This window comes from Bos grunniens, chromosome 20 (assembly GCF_055505025.1).
Source record: "Bos grunniens cultivar Pamir isolate PY7600 chromosome 20, Bosgru_T2T1.0, whole genome shotgun sequence".
Classification (NCBI taxonomy): Eukaryota; Metazoa; Chordata; class Mammalia; order Artiodactyla; family Bovidae; genus Bos; species Bos grunniens.
The window spans coordinates 60,995,040-61,017,377 of NC_141184.1; the positions used below are offsets into that span (position 1 = coordinate 60,995,040).

At 41.6% G+C, this 22,338-nt stretch overlaps 1 long non-coding RNA gene across 1 annotated transcript in view; it reads right to left on the bottom strand.

The window, feature by feature from the left end:
* The window catches only part of LOC147350479 (uncharacterized), a 480,714-nt gene extending 460,771 nt beyond the window's left edge, over positions 1-19,943 (bottom strand). Inside the window, exons 1-2 of the long non-coding RNA XR_015148935.1 lie at positions 19,797-19,943; positions 2,525-2,656 (exon numbers count right to left, since the gene is read on the bottom strand). This is a non-coding gene — a long non-coding RNA (uncharacterized LOC147350479). The remainder of the gene's footprint in view (positions 1-2,524; positions 2,657-19,796) is intronic.
* Between the last annotated feature and the right edge of the window lie 2,395 nt (positions 19,944-22,338).

The window sequence follows — 22,338 nt, forward strand, 5'->3', positions numbered from 1 at the left end:
AGTATACAGAGGCCCTGCTAAACGTCCTTCAATGTACAGGGCAGCCTTCCCACGACACAGAGTTATCCTGCACAAAATGGCAATGATACTGAGGTTGAGAATTTGGCCTTCTTTCAGTTTTCCCTGATCAGTTAATTCACCAGTTGAGTTACAGCAGGCAAATCCAGCTTAAAGTAATCCTTGTCACCTTTCATCCTGTCCATTCCTGTAGGTACAAGGCCATCTTTGCCTCCCCTCTTTGTCCCCAAACTCTGTTGGCCCAACTGAACAGTCTTATTTCTTCTCACCCCTGTGACCAGTGGGAGCTTGAAATGTGGGCATGTGGGTGAGGCTGAAGAAGAGCACACACTCCAAGATGTTGCCCGCTTTGTTCCCTCTTTTGCCTCATACACACATGCCTATTTTCAGCACAGCTTCAGTAGAAGCCAAGTGTAATTGCCGCTACTTGGCTTTCAGGACAGAGCTCAGTTATGAACTCATGCTTCAAGAAGTTCAGCTGGCCTAAATGCAGAGCAGGGGCCAACATGTATGAACTCTCAGGTCTAATACAGAGGTCACTCACAGGTGCAAGAGAATTTGCTCCAACAATAAGCCCTGGGCTCAAAATTGTCAAATGTAGTCACAGGGATGAATTATAGGATCTGAGAAGAAGTAGGATAATGGAACAAAATTGCTCTGAAGTGGCAATCCAGGTTAATATCAAATGCACCAATACACATGAATGCTAGACATTAATACAAATTTTAAAACTCAGCCTTTAGTTGATTGCATAAGATGACATGTTCACAATGGTTAAAAGTATGTCAAACAGAAATTACAAGTGTTGCCAAGGGTGTGAAGAAATTGAACCCCTTGCACACTATTGGCTAGAAGGCGTAATGGTTCAGCCACAGTAGAAACCAGTTTGGCTGTTCCTCAAAAACTTAAACGTAGAGTCACTCTGCTGCTGCTGCTGCTAAGTCGCTTCAGTCATGTCCGACTCTGTGCGACCCCATAGACGGCAGCCCACGAGGAACCCGGCAATTATGTTAATACCAATATAAACTAGGCATAGAACCAAAAGCATTGAAAAACGGAGAAAAAAGAACATAGACGTATATATTCACATCAACACTATTCACAACCCCCAAATGTTGAAATAACCCAAATATCCATGGATAAATAAACGGTGGTATATCCTTACAATGGAGTATTATGCAGCCATAAACAGTGAAAAGTACTGATACATGTTACAGTATGCATAAACCCACAAGAACAGTATGCAAAACAAAGTCATGTAATACGTGTAATACATGACTTTGTTTACATAAAATTCTAGAATAAATAAATCCTCAAAAACAGAATGTGCATTAGTTGTTTCTAGGTGCTGGAAAAAAGAGGGAAATGCAGAGAAATGCAGGAAGACTGTTTACTGGGTAAGAGATTTTACTGATTAATACAGATTATCATCTCCTTAATTAAGACAAATATTTTGGAACTAGATGGACATGATTGCACAACACTGAGAATGTACTAATACCACTGAATTGTTCACTTTTAAAATGGTTGATTTTGTGTTATGTAAATTTCATCTCAATAAATTACTTTTTTAAAGCCTGCCAAAATCACACAAAATTGACAAACACTGAAAGAGAGAACACTTCAAAATGGAAATAGATATAGTAGCCTGAGGGATTATATGTAATTTATTTTTGCAGTCTTAATATTACTTTGTTTTCAAAGTAGTACATATTGACTATAAAAACTTTATAAAATACATAAAAGCACCACTAAGAATATATGAGACTCTATGAATAATAGTTCCAATTCAGTATCAAATTAACTTTGCAATTAAAAAAAAACCAAGACCCAGGGCATTAAGTAATATAAGCCTACACTGTTGAACATCTATTCTGCTATAACTTTTATCATAAGTTCATTTCTTTCTAATGGGCAGAGGCCAGGCTGGGGGACCAAGAGTCGCAGGGAAGTAGGTAAGCCTTTTTGACTAAAGCCTCGCTTCTATCCTTCCAGCCACATCAGATCAGGCTGATAAAATCTGTTCTCCATTGGACAGAGTTCAAGAAAGCCTCCTTCTCCACATCTGACCCATCAACCCTCCATGAAAGAAACTAGAATTTCTACTCCTTTCCTTGAAGAGCCTCCTTCCTGCCCACAGCAAGAGGTATCCATAAACTACTGTACTAGTAAGCTCTGGGAATGGGGTGATAGGGGCTTAGTATCCCTGACTTCATGAAAAAGATCACTACCTCCAAAAAATTCACAAATGATGGTGAATTCTATGTCTCACGAGCTCTTATCCAACCAAACCTTTATGAGCATGAACATGAATAAAATGAAAAAGGAACAAAAAGAGGAACAGAAGTTTGGAGCTTGGCTCAGCATAGAATGAATACATTATCAGCGAATGAACAACAGTCAAAGATCCATATTATAATCATACCAGAGTGACAACTGTCTCTATGAAAAGACACCATCCCAATTCACAGATCCAGAGGTTTTGGTTATAAATAGTCACTCTTACCTTCAACCATCAGTGGCCTCTCTTTCAATCCAATTTTATCATCAAAGTGTCGGCTCCAAAATCCCTCCTCTTCTTGCAACACTTGCTCCTTCTGTTCTTAGAGCAAACCTGCTCTTCGTGAGTCACTTCCTCCTGATTAAAAAGACCAGATGTCAAAGGTGTGTACCTATCCTAGATCTCCTCCCTAAACAGACTGATAGGCCCAAAAGAGCACCAGTTTACAAAAACATGGTAAAGGAAAGAAAGTGAAAGTGTTAGTCACTCAGTCAACCCCATGTACTGTGGCCCGCCAGGCTCCTCTGTCCATGGGATTCTCCAGGCAAGAATACTGGACTGGGTTGCCATTTCCTTCTGTTAGGTAGGTAGAATAGGGAAAAGGAGTCCAAAATGGCGGTGGCTAAAAGACAAGGAAGGTCCGAGGACCAGAGTGAAGACTTCAGGCAGAACAAACAGAAAAAACAGCACTCCTGGCTAAGCCCAATTTATATAGGGCAGGCCCAGGTGGAAGAAAAAACATATAAAAGGAGGAGCCAAAGCACTTTCTCTCGGACTCTCTCTCCCGCATGCATGCGCTCTCTCTCTCTCTTTCTCACTCTCTCTCTCTCTCACTCTCTCTCCCTCCCTCCCCATGCACTCCTCCACTCTCTTCTCTTCAAGTCTTGGATTCTCCTGCTATCTTCTAAATAAAATAGAGCTGTAACACTGATTTGCCTAAGAGCTGTAGCACAGTTTGTCCAAGACCCAAGAGCTGTGACGCACTGAGGGCTTTAATGTCCGTCGCTCCAAATCTTTGTTGTGATGCGACAAAGAACCGAGGAACATACACTCGCGTGACACTTCACTACGGGACCTTCCTGACTCAGGGATTGAACCAATGGCTCCTGCGTTGCAGGCAGATTCTTTACCGTAAATAGGTAATTGTCAGACTCATCAACATTGACATAAAACGGCAGAGAATTTTCCAAATATGGAGTTGCCTCCCTGACTTGGAAAGTCTATCCCAAAGCTGATGGAAGGTACCAATTCTTCTACATTTCCCCAGGGAAGTTAGCATTAGTGGTTTTCCCAAAAACAGTTGCTTGAGGAAACATCACCAAAGCAGACAGAAGCAGCCAAGCCAGCTGGCCTTGCTCTGCTCCTTGCAGCGTGTGACACAGACACGCAGAGCCCACAGCAGGGTCCCACAGAGTAACGCAATCAAGAGACATAAACAAGAGACGAATATTTAGTCAAACGCTCAGTGTCCTCTCGTTCTGTCTTGTCATGATGTGCAGACATGAGAAATCACAGAAGCTTAAAAAAGAAGTGAATTATGCTCAGCATATACTAGGGGTTAGGGGGTCCAAGGGTCTTCACTTCAAGTGTCTTTCCCTCTGCAGAGGTGGAATTTTAGGTCTTCAAAATGGTACATTTCCATATAAACCAAAGTGGCCACCAGATGTGAGGCACTCACAACCCTAATCTATGATAAAATGGAAAAGTCCAAACGCCCTCGTGAGCCATTTGGTATCATTGAATTTCTCCTGGGATACTCTACTGCCTGTAGATATGCCCAAAGTCAGTTCTAGGTGGCTTCTGGAACAAGGCAAGTGGTCAAGATTTATTCAGGCCAACATCTGGAATCATGCATATTCCAGTTAACTCTGTGAAAAAGCACAGTCATATCCAGGGACTGCCTTCTCCCCACCCCACCCCCATCTCCACCCGCCCCTCCTCTACCAGCCCAAAAACCTTCATGGTACAATATGTCTCTAGTAAGTTTTAAGATAGCATCACAAAACTGGACAATAGCTGACAGCAATCATCTCCCAGACTTGCCAGACTTAGTATTTTTTTTAAGGTGGAAAGCATCTAATGGCCATGAGTACTTCATTTAGTGTTTTCCTAATGAATTGCAAGAAGTTCACTCTCTAGCACTGAACTCTCCCAAGGAACCCATCTCAACCTCCCATTCAACTTCTAGAGAAATTTCATCCAAATTTCATGCTCAGGGTTTGCAATAATTTTGTAGCCTTCACTCAAGACACACCTAGAGAAAGGAGATTGACCACACACTATCAACTTTTACTTTATAGAGGGAGACCCCGGAGTCTCTAGGGAGGTTTACAGCTGATGGCCAAGTTTTTTTTGGAATCATAAATAAAGTTCAAGTCTAGACTTCTAGACCTTCACCCTGGGGCCCATCCCATACAAAGAAGGGGCAGCTGATTCCACTGGGAAGGGGACCAGTGACTGCAAGGTCTTCCTTTTGGGTTGGTGATATTTCATTTCCCATTAGAGTTACTGCTTGGAAGCCTTCTTAGACAAAAGTCTATCCTGAAGTGTTTTAAGATGTTGCTTATCAGGAAGAAGTAAATGTTCAAGTTTCTGGATAACCTAGTATCATCCACATGAGAACAGGTCCTGAAATGATGAGATCCAGGGCAGACCAGTTTGGAAAAGGAAGCTAAAAAGGAAAAGGAGGATGATCCACAGTAGGGGGTGTTCTAGGACCAGAATACAGGACACAGTAGGAGTGGGGGTAAAGCAAAGGGGGTGGGAGAGAGGAAATGGGGGCACTAGACACTTGGCTGGTGTGAAACACGGCAGGAGGAGCAGAGGAAATAAACCAGACGGCTGAGTTGACAAATCCGCCTGGGCCAGCACTGTGTTTACTAACACACAGGGAGGAGACCCCAGGGAAGGGGGCTGTGACTGGTCTTTGATACCCTGCCCTCCTTGGCATCCTCAGGAAATAAATAACCTCTCACAGAACTGTGAGACTCGGTGGAGTGTCAGAAGCAGAGTAGGAGCAGGGGAAATATGTAGGAGAGTGTCGGAGGTCCTTCAGGCTGGGAAGAGTGGAGTGGGTCAGAAGCCCTGGAGTTTCCCACTGGCTAACCGTGCCTGGGCCCATCTCCTGGGGAGGGGGGCAAGCCGGCACAGTTCCCCCCACAGCCAGGCATCTGGGAGTGACTCCGGAGCCCATCTAGGATCTCTGATTTCCTAGGAAAGAGCGTGTGGAAAGAGCTAGCAACACCACGCTCCTGCCCTAATTCTGGTGTGGAAACGTGTTCATCAGCCACACGATCGTCTTCCCTTTTCTCAGCCCCTCTCCCCACATCTCCTGCAGGCTCCTTCTAGTACTACCAAGACAAAATTGTGAAGAAATGCGGTCTACTTCTTCGATAAAATATAACTACTGAGTGGTACCCACTGATAAACCTTACCCAAAAAGATGAGAAAGAAATTTAAATATTTAAGTCGCCTATGGATTCCCCTCTGTATACAAATGCTCTTCACATTTTAGCTTCATCGCCTTCTGTGGTCTCAGCGCCACTTCTTGGGATACCCAAGGTTTGATGCTGGTCTCTGGATGCTTTCAATTCTATCAGGATTCACCCCAAGGGACAGGAGCCTAATGCTCCTGGCCTTTGCCAACACCTCTCCTGATTATCTTTCTTACCATCAAAATGCACCTGTCCTGTGCTCCATTCCCTGAGGACTTTGCTCAGTGCTGTCTGTCTGACACATTCACCGATGTCGAAAGAAAACACACGCCTTATGCTTTTTTGAGAAACTCAAATGAGAGAAATCAATATATACAGGTGAAGTGTTAATATTTTGTTATTATCAGTACATTAGCCCTTGCAGATAATAAACTGCCATTTCAGGCAGGACTGAGAGAACTCTCATCTAAACCAATGGTTGTTTTGGAAAATTTCAGGCATCAGGCAGGCTGACCTGGGAGCAGCAGGCTGGGTGAGCGGAACACAGGGAGAGATTGCAGCTTTGGCTCTGACATTTTATAAGCCAGCTGCCCTCTCCTCACATGCTCACTCCCCATCCTGTGGCCAGTCCACAGTTACTTCATTCAATTGAATCTGGTGGGGAGAACCTTAAATTGATCTATAGTTAATAAAATTAAGTGTTTGAAGGACACAAGAGCAATAATGTAGAGTTAGTTCCCAATTATGGTAAATAGCATGCCTGAAGGCCAAATATCTTTTAAATTTTCTGCAGTTGGCAAGGAACCATTAGGAGCTCACTCACTCCCCTAGACAGGGGCTGAACTGCTTCTATTTGGGGAGCCTGTCAATTTCCAGCTCTGTAATATCACACAAGAAGTTCAACCTCTCTGAGCCTCAGGTACTCATCTATGAAATGGAGATATATACACCTAGCTCATCAGGTTGTAAGGATTCAATGTAATAGTTAATATAATATCTGCAAGCACATAACTCAGGACTTGTTACATATGAAACATGTGAAAAGAGTAGCAAGTACAACAGCTACTCCCAGGCATTTTTGAGAGTGGAAGTATTCAGCCTTCAGGACTTCCCTGGCAGTCCAGTGGTTAAGACTCTGCCATTCCACTGCAGGGGACATGGGTTCATTTCCTGGTCAGGGAACTAAGATCCCACATGTTATATAGCACAGCCAAAAAAAAAATTTTTTTTAATCTCAAGAAAAAAAAAAAAAGAAGAAATATTCAGCCTTCAAAAGGTACTGGAAGGTAGCTGTGTTATCTACATATTAGCCAAGAGACTTGGAAACCATTTGAGTTTGGGAGTTTCACATTGCCCTTTGAGACAGCTGGCAAACCCATGAAGTATCTCAACCTCAAGGACAGGAATTTCTGCCCTAGAGATAGACATGACCTGTCTACCCGGAGACAGAACAGAGGGCCTGGCCACCCCCGTGAGATTTTTCCCTCCCACCAAGCCAAGGGCATACCCGCTCCGTGTCCTTTTCCTGACCTCCCTTTCCACCCACCCCCGCCCCACCCGCTCCCGGCTGTGAGAGCCTGCAAGAGCCTGCCTAATCTCAACTCCAGGAGGGCTCTTTGCTTTTAAAATGCTTTGCCCAGCTTAATCAGTAACCAGCCTCCCTCCCCTGCCAGTTAGTCGCCTGCCCTGACATGAGTTCCTTCTTCTGCCAGCCAGCAGATGTGACTTTTTTAGGAAGATTCAATCCCCAGACTGCGCCCTTCTGCTAATGACAAACTCTCTCTGAAGGTTACCTGTCGCCAGCCAGCATTCTTGCTCATGAATGCAAAGTAAAGTGGGTGCTTGCCCTGACCTTGAAGAAGCACATCATTCTATATATGAGTTCTAAAAAAGAACATATGACATTTGCTGTCTTATTTGTGTCAGGACTGAGAAAAGAGAGCCCCGTGTGGCAGGATACCCTCTTAGGTTCAGGGATGTGGTTCGTGAATGGCACTTGTCAATGAAACCTTGCAATGATATTCAGCAGGCATGATGTGCAGAAAATGTTAATGAAATCTTGCCTAACTGCAGGAACACATTTGAATAGAATCAAAGTCATACGTGAAATCTTTTTTCTCTTATACTAAGTCTTTTCTGCATATATTAACCTTTTGCCTGTTTTTTTTTTTTAAAGCACAAAACTAGGATAATTCACTCATCCAATCATTCTTCCAACATTTATCAAGCAATCATTATGTACCAGACCCTGTACTGAGCGCTAGGATTAAATATGAAATGAGACAAAGATTATTTTAGGCAAATTATCATTCAAGATTTTGTGCTGAGAACCCAACTTACTGGTCTGCTAAAAACAAAGCAAAATGACAACATGCATTTCTGGACCTTGGCATCATTTGGAAATGGGCAAAGGGAAAGGCAGGGCTTAAAAGAGCAAACAGACTGCAAGCAACCAGAATGGATGGGATGATCTCAGACAGATTGGGATGGCCTTCAGAAGGAGAATGTCCTGACTTGCTTGCTTGTGAAAGTCTTTCAAGCAAGAAAGGCCTGTGATGGCCAAGCTAGGTGTGCCTTCTTGACCAGATTCTGCTCAGCTGCCTGACACCACTGATAATGAAATCCAGTTGAGCCCTGCTCTCCTGATAGTGCTGCAAGGCACCATTTAACAGAAGCTTCCTGAAGCAGAACCTTCAGAGAATTCAAGGACTCACTCTGTCGTCATCATCAGAAGTGCATGTTTCCATTGCTGAGTCAGAAGAACTAAATTGGAGCTGGCCCAGAAACAAATGGTGAGTCAAATGAGAGCTGTAACTGCAGAGCAAATGCCCCGGTGCTCAGATTGCTGGGGAATAGTGTGGAACACCTCTGCAAATGCCTAGGGCCCATTCATTCATGCCACAAATGGCTGTGGAACACCTCCCATGCTTCAAGAGCTGTCCTAGGTGCTGGGGACAGAGCAGTGAACAGGACAGATGAGGCCCCATCCTCATGAAGCTTTTACTTTAGTGGAGAAAGACAATACACAAATAGTCGAAATTATAAGGGTGAAGAACAAAAACTAAAAGATGAGCTAAAGAGTAACTTATAGAGGTACTTGTACTGGTCCAGATTTGATTGCAGACAACAGAATCCACGCTTACTAGCTTAAACAGAAAGGGATTGTATACAGGGAAATTAGTGAGTATAAAATTGTTCAAAGGGTTGGAAAAGCAGGCTCTAGACTGATCTCTCAAGAACAATCCCCAATTTCTGCAAAATCTATCATACGAAGCTGTTGTACTAGGAAGGTGCTACACCCCTGCTGACTACAGAACCATTCTATGCCCCAATGCAATTAAAACTGCTACAGAGCCACAGAATCCGAAAGTTGTTCTTTGCTGCAACACACTGTAGCCATAGTTACAACAACTTTCTCCAAAATCCACACCACAGCTGCCACATACCAGCAAAATGATGCTTGGTCCCCTCAAAATGGAGACCTTGTGAACCACAAAATGAGTGCCCTGCACTTTGTTCCTGGGAAGAAAATCATTTCTAGGATCCAACCTCCAAGATAGTTTGGGAAAGGTGAATTTCAGTTTTGCACTCTTGGCATAGGAAGAAAGTTTGAATGGAGGTTAAACTACCCAATTCATAGTAATTATCATATCACTTTGGAAGGATAATCAAGGAACGTCTTTGGGGGAGGTGGCATTTAAGCTAAGACCATGTAAAGAACTGAGGAAGAAACTTTATAGGGATAGAAAAAAAAAAACAAAGGTAACAACTCTTGGCATAGTGATTGAGAGCAGTAGACAACTTGGAGGAGTTAGGAGAAACTAGATGAAGCAGGGCTTAGGAGATCACAGAAAGGACTCGGATTTTATTCAGAGTACTGGAAAACCATACAGAGTTTTATCAAGGGGGGTCACCTTACTCTGATTTGTATTTTTAAAAGAAAATTCTGGAAGAATACAATAATGCCACTTGCAGCAATATGAATGGACCTAGAGCTCATCATCTTAAGTAAAGTAGGTCAGACAGAGAAAGACATATGATATCATTTATGCTGCTGCTAAGTCGCTTCAGTCATGTCCAACTCTGTGCGACCCCACAGACGGCAGCCCACCAGGCTCCCCCGTCCCTGGGATTCTCCAGGCAAGAACACTGGAGTGGGTTGCCATTTCCCTCTCCAGTGCATGAAAGTGAAAAGTGGAAGTGAAGTCGCTCAGTCGTGTCCAACTCTTAGCGACCCCATGGACTGCAGCCTACCAGGCTCCTCCATCCATGGGATTTTCCAGGCAAGAGTCCTGGAGTGGGGTGCCGTTGCCTTCTCCATATCATTTATACACAGTATCTAAAATATGATACAAATGAACTTATCTACAGAACAGAAATAGGCTCACAGACATAGAGAACAGACTCATGGTTGCTGGGGTGGGGGTTAGGGGGTGGACTGGGAGTTTGGGGATGGCAGATGCAAACTATTATATGTAGGATGGATACACAACAAGGTCCTACTGTACAGCAGGGGGAACTATATTCAACATCCTATGATAAACCATAATGGAAAAGAATATGGAAAAGAACACCTTTATGTATAACTGAATCACTGCGCTGTACACCAGAAATTAACACAACATTGTAAACCAACTATACTTAAATAAAAATACAAATGTTTAAAGGGGGAAATCCCGTAAGTTGTCCAGTGGTTAGGACTCCAAGCTTTCACTGCCAAGGGCCTAGGTTTGATCCCTGGTCAGGGAACTAAGAGCCCACAAGTCATGCAGTACAGCCAAAAAGAAAGGGAAAAAAAATTCTTGCTTCAAGCTGGAGAATGGATTGCAGATAAGCAAGGATTAAGCCAAGGAAATAAGACAGAACATTCTTGAGGATTAGAGATGATGCTGGTTTGGGCAAGAGCATTGAATACAGAGATGAAGTTGACACATTCTTTGTGTATTTTGTAGGGAGAACCACAGGATTTCATAATGAGTTAGATGTGAGGAATAACAAGAAAAGGAAGCATTAGGGATTGTTCCTATGTTTCTAATCTAAACAAAGGGTCAATGGTATTCCATTTGCTGGGTTGAAAAACAGTGGAGAGGACATTCAGTGAATGTACGACTCACCGAAACACCTGACCAAATCCTCAATGTTTTAAAAAAAAAAAACAGTCATGCAGATAGGCTGGACGTGGACTCAACCAACTCAAAGTCTCATGTTTTCTCCCAATTGACCACTACTTTCATTCTTCAGCATACTCAGAGTATTCTTGTCGTTCTGGGGCAGTAGGAATTAAACTCTATGTATAAAATGTTCTGACACAGGCAGGATCCGTAGTTAGACTGGGATAAAGGTTTGCATGGGAAGACACATGGAGCAGTGCAGAATAGTTTGGGGAGTTGGTAGCTAATAGCTGTAAGGAACAACAGTGATAAAAAATAAAGTCATTTGAAGGTGAGAGACTGAGCTCTGAAAAGTCACAGGAATTTAGGACTGCGGCAATTCAAAGCCCCGTGTTTCCATTTTGGCACAGCAAAATAATCCTCGGGTCATCTACTCTCACGCCTCTCTCCCCCTCACCTCTCTCTATTCACTGCCACCATCAGAATGCTTGCTAGAATTAGAATAAAACGCTTCTTGGGTTTTATGAACCAATAGTTCAACGATAAAATGATGCCAAGAGCAAAAATGCAGATTATTATCTCTTTATAAACACGAATACTATTAGTGATCAGCCTGGGAGTCACCTAGAAGAACAAACTCAAAAACCACTGCTCTGTGCTGTAATCCCTTTGACAAATAAATAAACCAACAAGAATTTAAAAGTCCAAAGAGACAGAAAGGGAGGCCATGCCTGTGCCGTGCCTTTCTTAAGCAATCAGAACTCTTAGAATAGCTCTGTTGCTGGGGCAGAATCTTTTACTCTCCCCAAGCATTAAATCTCCCAATGTCTTTAGCACTCTCCATGGGCATACTGGTGCCAAAGCAGAAAAAGATTTAATTTCATGTTGCTAGGTTTTCACTGTTCTGCGGTTATTAAAGAGGCAGGTGCAGTCAGCCAGGCTGTTAAAAAAAGAGAGGCGGGGTGGGGGGGTGGCGGGAGTTAAGATTGTTTATTTGACCAACTTCAAATCTTGCTAAACCACAGTATAAGACAACTCATAACTTGTTCTCAGCTCCCGTATCTCAACTGATTTCAAAGGAAGTGCTTCTGAAGGTATTTCACACTTACAAATGAAATTATTTTCCAACACAGGGCACTCTAAGCTCTGCATATAAGAAATTTTGAGCCCTTCTACCCCTCTTAGGGCTTCCCTCATAGCTCAGTTGATAAAGAATCCACCTGCAATGCAGGAGACCCCAGTTCAATTCCTAGGTTGGGAAGATCCTCTGGAGAAGGGACAGGCTACCCACTCCAGTATTCTTGGCTTTCCCTTGTGACTCAGCTGGTAAAGAACCTGCCTGCACTGTGGGAGACCTAGGTTCAATCCCTGGGTTGGGAAGATCCCCTGGAGAAGGGAAAGGCTACCCACTCCAGTATTCTGGCCTGGAGAATTCCATGGACTCTATAGTCCACGGGGTCACAAAGAGTTAGACACAACTGAGCGACTTTCACTTCACTTCCAACCCCTCTTAATATAAAAGGTGTAAATAAGCCCAAGAGTAAAGTTACCAGCTATCAAACTGATGAGTTGTGGGTTACAGAAATGCATACCCAATGTTCTCAACAGTTACAGTTTAAGTCAGAGTAATCTATCACCTGATAAAGGTAAGTTCATCTGTACAAAAAGAAAGATTAATTCTTCTCAAGGATGGTGTTTAATAAAATAATTAGTTAGTAACTAAGTGGCTGACTGAATTTGGCCAGTTTCCTTGTTTTGGAGCTGTCAATTTGGGATCAGTTTCCACCTTCGGCTGTGTTGGGATTTTTGTTGAGTTCTTATACTGAAGGGTAGGGAGGAGAAAGCGGAAGGGGCATGAGCCACAGTTTGCCATTTTTCTCACCTAATAGGAAAATGTATTCATGTGTAACTTTTCTTTAGAATCACTTGGTTCTGAGCAGATGGCAGATATTTAATACATGTCTCTTGAATATGTCAATGAATCATGGTACCCATCTGGTGCAAGCAAATTCTACACTGGAGATCGTGGTTGCCTCTGTAACATACATCCCACTTTCCTCTTATGGAGAAAAAGCAATGATGTCTGAGGGAATGACCTCATTTAAAGAGACAGACCTAACTGCCTATGAGTAGTCTCAACCCATTTTCCAGAGATAGGCTAAGAAATGGTCCTGTGACCCTTGATTCTGGCCAGCGAGAAGGAAAGGAGGTTTCTGGGAAAGTTCTTTGTTCTTGACAGAGCAACAGGAAGCTGGTTTCTCTTCTTCACTATATGTGAAGAAGGGGGATTCTACCCTCAAATGCTGCTGTCAACCATTTTGTGAACACAAGGAAAACCAACTCATGACTGAAGACAAATCTTCAAAACAGAATAAAGAGATGGAAAGAACCTGCCCCTTTGATGACATTTTTTTGAGTCACTGAACCAATCAAACATAAAACCCATTCCCTGGTGGCTCAGATGGTAAAGAATCCGCCAGCAGTGCAGACCTGGGTTCAATCCCTAGGTTGGGAAGATTCCCTGGAGAAGGGCATGGAAACCCACTCCAGTATTCTTGCCTGGAGAATCCCCACAGACAGAGGAGCCTGGCAGGCTACAGTCCATGAGGTCGCAAAGAATCAGACACGACTGAGCAATTAAGTACAGCACAGCATAAGACCTAATAAACAGCCTTGTTGTTTAAGCCCGTTTGAGTTTGGTCATCTGTTTCTTGCAAATGAATCAGAATGATGTGAAGACTGACACCATTTGCAAAAAGAGATTTTTTTTTAAGTATTATTTCAAATACCCAGCTCACCTCTCTTTGAAATAGATGATTGGTAATTAACTTTTATATTACTTAAATGTCCCTAACAGTTTTTTCTCACTATCAAGCTGATTTAAAGAATCTAAAGTCTACAAAGGCAACAGGAAATCAGAATTGAGAGCATTTAGAGCATTTATCCCCTCTTCCAACAGTGAAATACCCATTCTCTAAGTATTGGTTATGAAGCTGACTATCCATTGCAGGAGAGCACAGCCCCTAAGAGCATGAACTCAAATCTTGGTTCTGCTAGTTATTAGCTGTGTGCTTTTGAGTGAAATACTTAATGTCTATAAACTTCTATTTATCTTCTGTAAATGAAGATAATAGTTGTATTTATTTCATATCACTGCGGTGGTGGTGGTGGTGGTGGTTTAGTCGCTAAGTCATGTCCGACTCTTGCGACCCCGTGGACTGTAGCCTGATGGACTGTAGCCCGCCAGGCTCCTCTGTCCAAGGGGTTCTCCAGGCAAGAATACTGGAGCAGGTTGCCATTTCCTTCTCCATCATACCGCTGTGATGGGGATTATATAAGGAGCACTGAGCACAGTGCCAGCATGTAGAAAGTGCTCTAGAAACATCATTAATATTCAGTTTGTGGTACAAGTGATCAGTGGAGTTTACCTGGAGGGAAGATATGGGTATTTAAAAAGTGCAGCTTCATGAACCAAATTTTTATCTAAAAGAGTGAGGTTTATGAGAAAACTGTTTGGGAGAACAGGCAGAGTGAGATATTCCTCTTCTACTTAACACTGATCTCCTATCTCCTCATATGGAATTAGTCTAGATCCCTCTTTCCTCTTCTATCATCATAACACTTAGAAATTAACTTGGATTCCTTCACAAGGAGGTCAGTGAAATAAAAAGTTGTAACATAGCAGGATGCTAATACCATGGATTGTAATAGAAACACTCAAAATTGTCTTTTTTTAATCTAGAATAGAGAGAATGAATTTTTAAATAAATGGAATTTATTATTTTATTATTTATTTTATTTATGATTATTTTTAAATGTATTATTAAATGGAATTTAAAACAAATCAATATAGCCTGCATATAGTGGCTAAATTACAAGAAAACTGCTTGAAGGGTGAGGGAGACAGCATCCTAGCAGGAGCCAAGGGGATCTATCCCCACCAGCTGAGGGTAACCTTGAGCAAATCCCACCAGACGTCAAGATCCCCATCCGTTAAATGAAGGGCTTGGGCATGAACCAGTGTTTTACACCATGTGCTTCCTAGAGCTTGGTCAGGGACTAGCACAGGTGTGAGTGAGAGGAGAAGGATGAAGGGGGGAAACAGGAGCTTAATGGAGTCGCCTTAATGGGGTCTTTGGGGTCCCCTCCAAGTGGCTCAGCAGTAAAGAGCCTGCCAATGCAAGGGATTCAGATTCAATTTCTGGGTCAGGAAGATGCCTTGGAGGAGGAAATGGCAACCTACTCCAATATTCTCGCCTGGGAAATCCCCTGGACAGAGGAACCAGGCGGGCTACAGTCCATAGGGTTGCAAAGAGTTGGACACAACTGAAAGACTGAAAACACACACACATTGTCTCTAACCAGAGCAGCTCTGTAGTCACCTGCTTTACATATTATGTTGCAACAAAACATGTGAACACAAACATACAAGATAATAAGTCAGTGATCTCTAAAATCCCTTCCAACCCTGACTTGCCAAGATTTCCCTCCCCATGGCTGTGATTGCCAATCCTCCCCGCACAGCACAATCTCTCCATTTCCACTGCACAGACAGGGGATGTTATCAGCTGTGTAGCCTCCGTCCTCCTCTAACAGGAAGGTCGGCAACGTCACAGCGTCATGGCTGTGGCCAGGACACCTACAGCAATCTGTTAATAGGCCCACAGAGATGCAGGAATGCAGGGGTGGGAGGCCACGTGAAGGCCAGGAAACTTGATCCTGACAACAGAAACAGAGATGCCTTGGACAAAGTTCTATAGGAGTTGCTGAATCTTCTTAGAAGTTCCTGATCTCTGAGGCTTTCCCTGAGCCAACATTCTTCTCCCCAGCCCATCCTCAAAGTCCCCAGAGAAGACAGCTAAAGGAATCCTTTCTGATTACCCTCAGGACGCTTGATCTATTTGGGTTAATCTAGCTATCCTCTTTCAGAGTCCCTGTAGAGTCAGAGATAGAGTTTATCAGACTAAACTCCATGATCTATGAAAGTTGGGTTTCACTGGTCAAAAACTAGGATTTATAACTTTAATTTTAATCAGATCACAATAATATATTTCCCTTAGATAATTCATTTATTTAAACTTAATTTTTTCCTTAAATTCTGAAGTAGTTCAAACATACCAAAAAGCAGAAAATGAAATCACAGACATTCATGTACCCACCACTCAGCTTTGTCAAAGTCTAAAATTTTGCCTTATAATTTGAGTGCTTTAGGGTCTTTAAGGGGAAAAAATTACTGCAGATAGGATGAAAGCCCTCTCCTCAATCCCAATCTTCTCCTTCTCATACTCCTTTCTACAGAAGGAATGAGCATCTTTATTTGGTGTTTTTCACTCCCATTCATGTTTTATAATATTTAATAAAATATTATAAAATATATGTAATAAAGGTATAATACATGTACTACATTGTGTAATATGTATCATCACATATATGTGACATGTGCAATATGTGCAATTACATATATGAACTGCATGCATGTAATGTGTATAAATTCAAAAACCACATAGACCATTATACTTTAAATATTCTGTAACTCAGTTTGGAATTTGGGTTTTTTGGTTCAATATTTTACTTTTAAGGTCCTTCCACATTGAGACATGTGATTCTAGATTACTTTAACTTCTACAATATGTCTTTGTATTGAAGATACTTCAACTTTTCCATTCACCAGTGAATGGAAATTAAAGCTATCTCAAATTTCCATCCATTACAAACGGTACTAAATTGAGCATTCTTATTCACATGTGAAAAAAATTTCCTAGCGTAGTAGAGGATTGCTGGAGTGAAAATTAAGCCCATTCTAAATTTTATCTGATATTCTAAATCACTTTCCAAAGTGGCTGTTGCAATGTACACGCCTTCTCTACACCTCACTAGAAGAGTATGAATGTCTTCTTTCCCCCGTTCCTCACTGACACGTGGACCTGGTACATTTCTCAATCTTTGCAAACCTGGTGGATGTGAAAAATACTTCACTATGGTTTCAATGAACTTTACCCAGGTTGCTGAGGAAAGTGAACAGCTTTTCAAAAGCATATTGCCCATTCGTCGTTCATCTTCTCTGAACTGCTTGTTCTTATCTTTTGCCTATTTACATGTTGATGTGCCTTTTCCTTTTTGTTTGGGGGAGTTCTTTAAGTATTCCAGATATTATTCCTCCATCAGTTACATGTATTGCAAATATCTTTCCTCATGTCATGAATCGTCATTTAAGCTGTATTTTCTGTGTAAACTTTTAAAAGCATCAAAGTTATCAGTATTTTCCTTCATGACATGGTTTTCATGCCTTGGTTAAGAAATCTTTTACTACCTCAAATCATAAAGATTTTTCTGTATGTTTTCTAGTAAAACTTTTATTAAAGTTTTACAATTTATTCACATTCAGTCTGCTTGGAATCAAATTTTATATATGGAATAAAATAGTTATAATGCTATTTTTCACTATAGAAATAATCAGTTGCTTCAGCACCATTAAAAAAAAAAAAAAACCTGTTCCCCCACTAATTTACAAAGCTACTACCATCTTGCATTAAGTATTTATTCAAACAAAGGTAAAATCCCTATTATGTTGTGCTAACCTCCTATTTTGACTATTTTAATTTTTAATAAATCTGATTATCCTGTGCTTCCCAGGTAGCTCAGTGGTAAAGAATCTGCCTGCCAATGCAGGAGATGCAAGAGATGTGGGTTTGATCCAAGTCGGGAAGAGCCCCTGGAGGAGAAAATGGCAACCCACTCCAGGATTCTTGCCTGAAAAAACCCATAGACAGAGGAGCCTGGTGGGCTATGGTCCATAAGGTTGCAAAGAGTCGACATGACTGAGCAACTGAGCATGCATGCACCTCCAGTAGGGAAAGTCCTCCTGCCTCATTCTGACTTTGAACTTGTTTTTGCTATCGTTGACCCTTTGTTCTTTTCATATTTTAGAACAATAATCAATTTTAGAATAATTTTATCAAGTTTTTAAAAGCTATTGGGATTTTGAATTTTATATTAATTTGAGCATTAACATCTTTAGAATACTGAATCTTGCCATTCATAAACATGATATATCTATTCAAGTCTACTTTAATGTCTTTCAATAAAGTTATCATTTTTTCTTAAGATGTCATAAATATTTGTTAGATTTATTCTCAGACACCTAAGAATTTTTGTTATTCTTTTAAAAGTTGTCATTACTTAAATTATATTTTCTAAATCTGAAAATTCTCTACTTTTGTGGCCAATGTTTAGGGATCTTCATAGTAAACACTGTGACGTAGCGTCTAGATCTCCCTTTAAGACTGAAGGGCTTATTTGCCTTCAGTGGGATATGCTACTAGCAAGTATCCCCCAGCTATTGCAACTCTCAAAAAAGTACCTTAAAGTCACATCCCTTTTCTGTGGACTCCCACATGCAAAGACTGATTGACAGGGAACAAGAGCTCATATCCCTCTTATCAGCTGGGACAAATTGGAATGGCCATCCAAGTTCTAGAGCTTTCCTACCAAGGTCTTCATTGAGAGTATATCCCAGCTCATCTTCCCCTCAATTCAGTCTTGCTTCTTTCCCATCCTGTCCACAGGTATCTACTCGAGAGCATGCTTCCTGCAGGTTAATCTATATCTCAGTGTCTGCTTCCTGGAGAGCCCAACCTGAGACAGGCCATGAGAGCAAATGCTAAAGTGAGATTTGAGAATTGGATCATCCTCCACATAGCTGACAATAAGGACCCATCATTGGCAAAAGGTAGATGAATAATTGTTTAAAACTTCCATCAGTGGTAAACTGAGAGGGTATTCTGTGAAAAAGAGTACACAAAAGAATGTAATTTATCAGGCATTTGAGAAACATGGGTCAAATAATAACAATAAAAACAGTGGAATTGGGTGGCTATAGTTGAATCATTAATCCTTTGAAAAAGATAAAGACTAATAGAAATTAATTGTCAATTAAACTAAATGTGAAAGCCAAAGAGTCTTCATAGCATCATATATATAAAGTGGCTCTCACATCTTACAGCCTGAGGGAAGAATGAAGAAGAAATGCTAAGGACCAGGCCCAGGACTTAACCACAAAGAAGCAGAGTTCCAAAGAAGATGAAGCTCTACTGCAGTTCAGAGCCCGGGCTGGGAAAGAACAAACCCTACTGCAGCAATGTGGATGCTGGGATTTATACCCCTGAAACTGTTTAATATCCTGGAACCCTCTGAGCCTGCAGAAGTGGCCTCCCTGTTCACATCCACTTCTTCTTCTCTTATTTGCACGTATTGAAGAGGGCTCTCTCCTGCAGGACAACATGCATCCCCCTTGGGACTTGCTTCCCCCTCCCCTGCTGGCAAGAAAGACAATAATTAAGGTTAACCCAGCCCAGGACATGCTGATCCTGATAAAGAAGAAAAGAAAGCATGCCAAAACAGAGCTGCAGGGCCTAGAAAACACGTCCCAGCGGGAGCCAAGAGAGTATGCACTGGACTGGATCCTGTGGACTCTGACTCAAGGGAGGCAGAAGATAAAACTGAAGGAGGGAGTGTTTAGAGAACTGTGACAGGACATGGGATTTAACAGGGGTCCAGTCGAGGACCTTGGGAGATTGTGCAACCCTGATAGCACAGCTCCCAGAAGCACGGAAAAGTGATGCCCCAGGGGCTGCAAACTTTGCTGGCCAAATCCAGCCTGCGCCTTAGTTTTGTGCAGCCCGTAAGCTAAGAATGTCTTTTCCATTTTTAAAAGGCTATAAACAATAAACAAAGATATGCAAACAAGGCTGTTTGTGGCCCACAAAGCCTAAAATATTTACTTTCTGGCCCTTTATAGAAGAAGTTTGTTTTGACCCTAGCCCGCACTAAGTGAAGGGAGAATGCTTGAATTACCCAGACAGAAAGCAGAAGAAATAAAGACCCAATGTAAAATGTTTTTGGTGTTAAAAAAAAAAAAAAAAAAACAACTCAGGCCTATAAGAGCAGACTTACCCTGTCAAGCTGAAAAATTCACAGGATGATAATACTCCACCGTAGGGCCCGAAGCAGACCGTGCCTCCTGTCTGCAGGCCTGGAATGAGACTCAGAGGCCCTTACAGAGCTGGGCTAACTGAGAGCAACTGAGGACCCTGAAATAGCAGAGGCCAGAAAGCAGCACTTAATTGTTACAAGCCAAAGAGATGCAAATATTATAATAAGTGATAGGTTCAGGGTGGCAGAGGTATTAATGTTGATTATTATGTATCAGGAGAAGATAGGGTTGCTGTTTCATAATGTAGGCAGGGAAGAATATATTTGGCATTTAAGAGATGCACCTGGGTTCTTCTTGGTAGTATCTTGCCCCTGTTTTGATGGTACCTGGACAGTTGCAGCAACTTTGGCTTAAGAAAGGCATCAGTGACCAGGGTGTCAGACCGCTCAGCAGTGAGGATATGGGTCACCCACCAGATAAGCCAATGAGACTACTACAGGTGTTAGTTAAGAGGAGGGGGCAGGTCTGGTATGTCAAGTAAAGCAGGATCAATGAGTATCACCTATGGCCCCAAGACCAGCTTTAACAATAGGAGTTACCGTTCATTCCACTCATCTTCCTCTAACAAAAGTCCACCAAGGCAAATACACCCCCACCCCCGACCCCCACCCTGGAATCTTTAAGGGATGGCTCCCAGAACTTAGATGAATAGATAGATTCCAGTGCCACCCACATCCCTTTCTGAACTAAAGAATTTATCCCTCAGGTGCAGGAAGTAATGTCAACAGTCAGATCCACCTACCAACCCTCTTCAAGAAGAGTCTCGGTGGAAAGCAGATGGCAAGCCCAGAGCCACGCCCCTTCCGGGGCATCCTGCTCCCCCCACCCCCACCCCCGGAAGTGGTCAACTTGGGGACGGAAAGGGGTTGCCTCATCATCCCAACTTGGGACCATTCTGAAGGGGCTTGCCAGCTTCCGATCTTCCCATGGGGTTGTCCCAGGCCTTCTTTAGGACCACACTATAGCTCAGCTTCTCCCTTTGCACAATCACACCCTTTCCACAGGTGCTGAGATCAAGAGCTCAACCTAAAAACCTCTGCGCTGATTAATCTCTGCTGAGCATCAACCTCCAACAACCTTTTATCCAATCCTTGAATTATTTGACTGCTTGTTATGAATATATAAATAGATTGTCTAAAAAAAATGAGAAAAACTGTACACCTGAAACTAACACATCATTAATCAACTATATATTCCAATATAAATTTTTAAAAAGAAAAAAACAAAGATTAACACTTACAAAGAAAATGAAATAGAAAAGATTTTTATTCTTTCCAATCCTTATAGCTTTCTTTTTCTTTCTGCCATCATTGATGAGAGCTTACAGTACACTGATAAATAGATGCTGTGATGACAAGCATGCTTGTCTTTTGCCTCTCTGAAGTTAATATCATAGAGTGTGATATTTGCTCTAACATTTTGGTAGATATCCTTTATCAAATGCTCCTTTTCTATTTTACTAAAATTTTTTTATCATAAAAATATATTGAATTTTCAAGTGCCTTTTCTGCTTCAATTTAAATGATTATACTTCTTCTTTAGCAATTGCATTAAAAGGGTTCTATTGTTAAACCTTCTTTACATTAGTACTTAGTAAGCCCCACACATACACACACATACACACGCACACACGCCCGCACGCACGCACACAAATATATACAAAACTCACAAAGATACAGTTGGATGCTGACTTGTAAATATTTTCTTTATGATATTTGGTCCTATATTCATTGGTGATTACTGGCCTACAAATTTCCTTTTTTATACTAATTTTTACTGTTTTTAGTATTGATCAAACTTTGATTTCTTATCAAAGTTATACTAGTCATAAGATAAACAGCATTCACTCTTTTTATTATCTGAAACATGTAAATAAGATTGGATGTTTGATAGAACACACTTCTAAATGAGAAATTTGAAATATTTGTGTGTGTGTATGTGTATATCCTTGTGCCCATATATGTGTAGATTTTTTTTCAAAAAGGCTGAATTTTGTTGATGACTGTAACTACTTATCTGTTTCTTCCTGAGTCTGTTTTGGTGAATTTCTATTTTTCTATGAAACATCTATTTCATCAAAGTTTTAAATTTTATGGGTATTTGTCTTGCCATAGGATATTCTTTTCATTTTTTAATGTCTACTAAATTTTACCATGTTTCCTTATTTGTTCCTAAAAAGACTGATTTGTGCCCTACCTCTTTCCTGCCCAGGTTATGAACAAATTAAGAAATCCAATAAAGGAGTAACTTTATTACTGATAAGGTTAGGTTGGAGGTTGTGTCTTAATATGAGAGCCAGAATTTGACTGAGTAAGAACACCCTGAAAGTGCAGCCTGGGTAAAGTCTAAGGCATGGGGGAGCAGAGGCAAACATATTCTTTCTCCAGATGGATTTTCCCTGAAAGGGAAGAGCTGAGTTCAGTAAGCTCAGCTTAGAAAGAGAAAAAGGCTTGCCTGGTGGCTCAGACAGTAGAGAATCCTCCTGCAATGCAGGAGATGCAG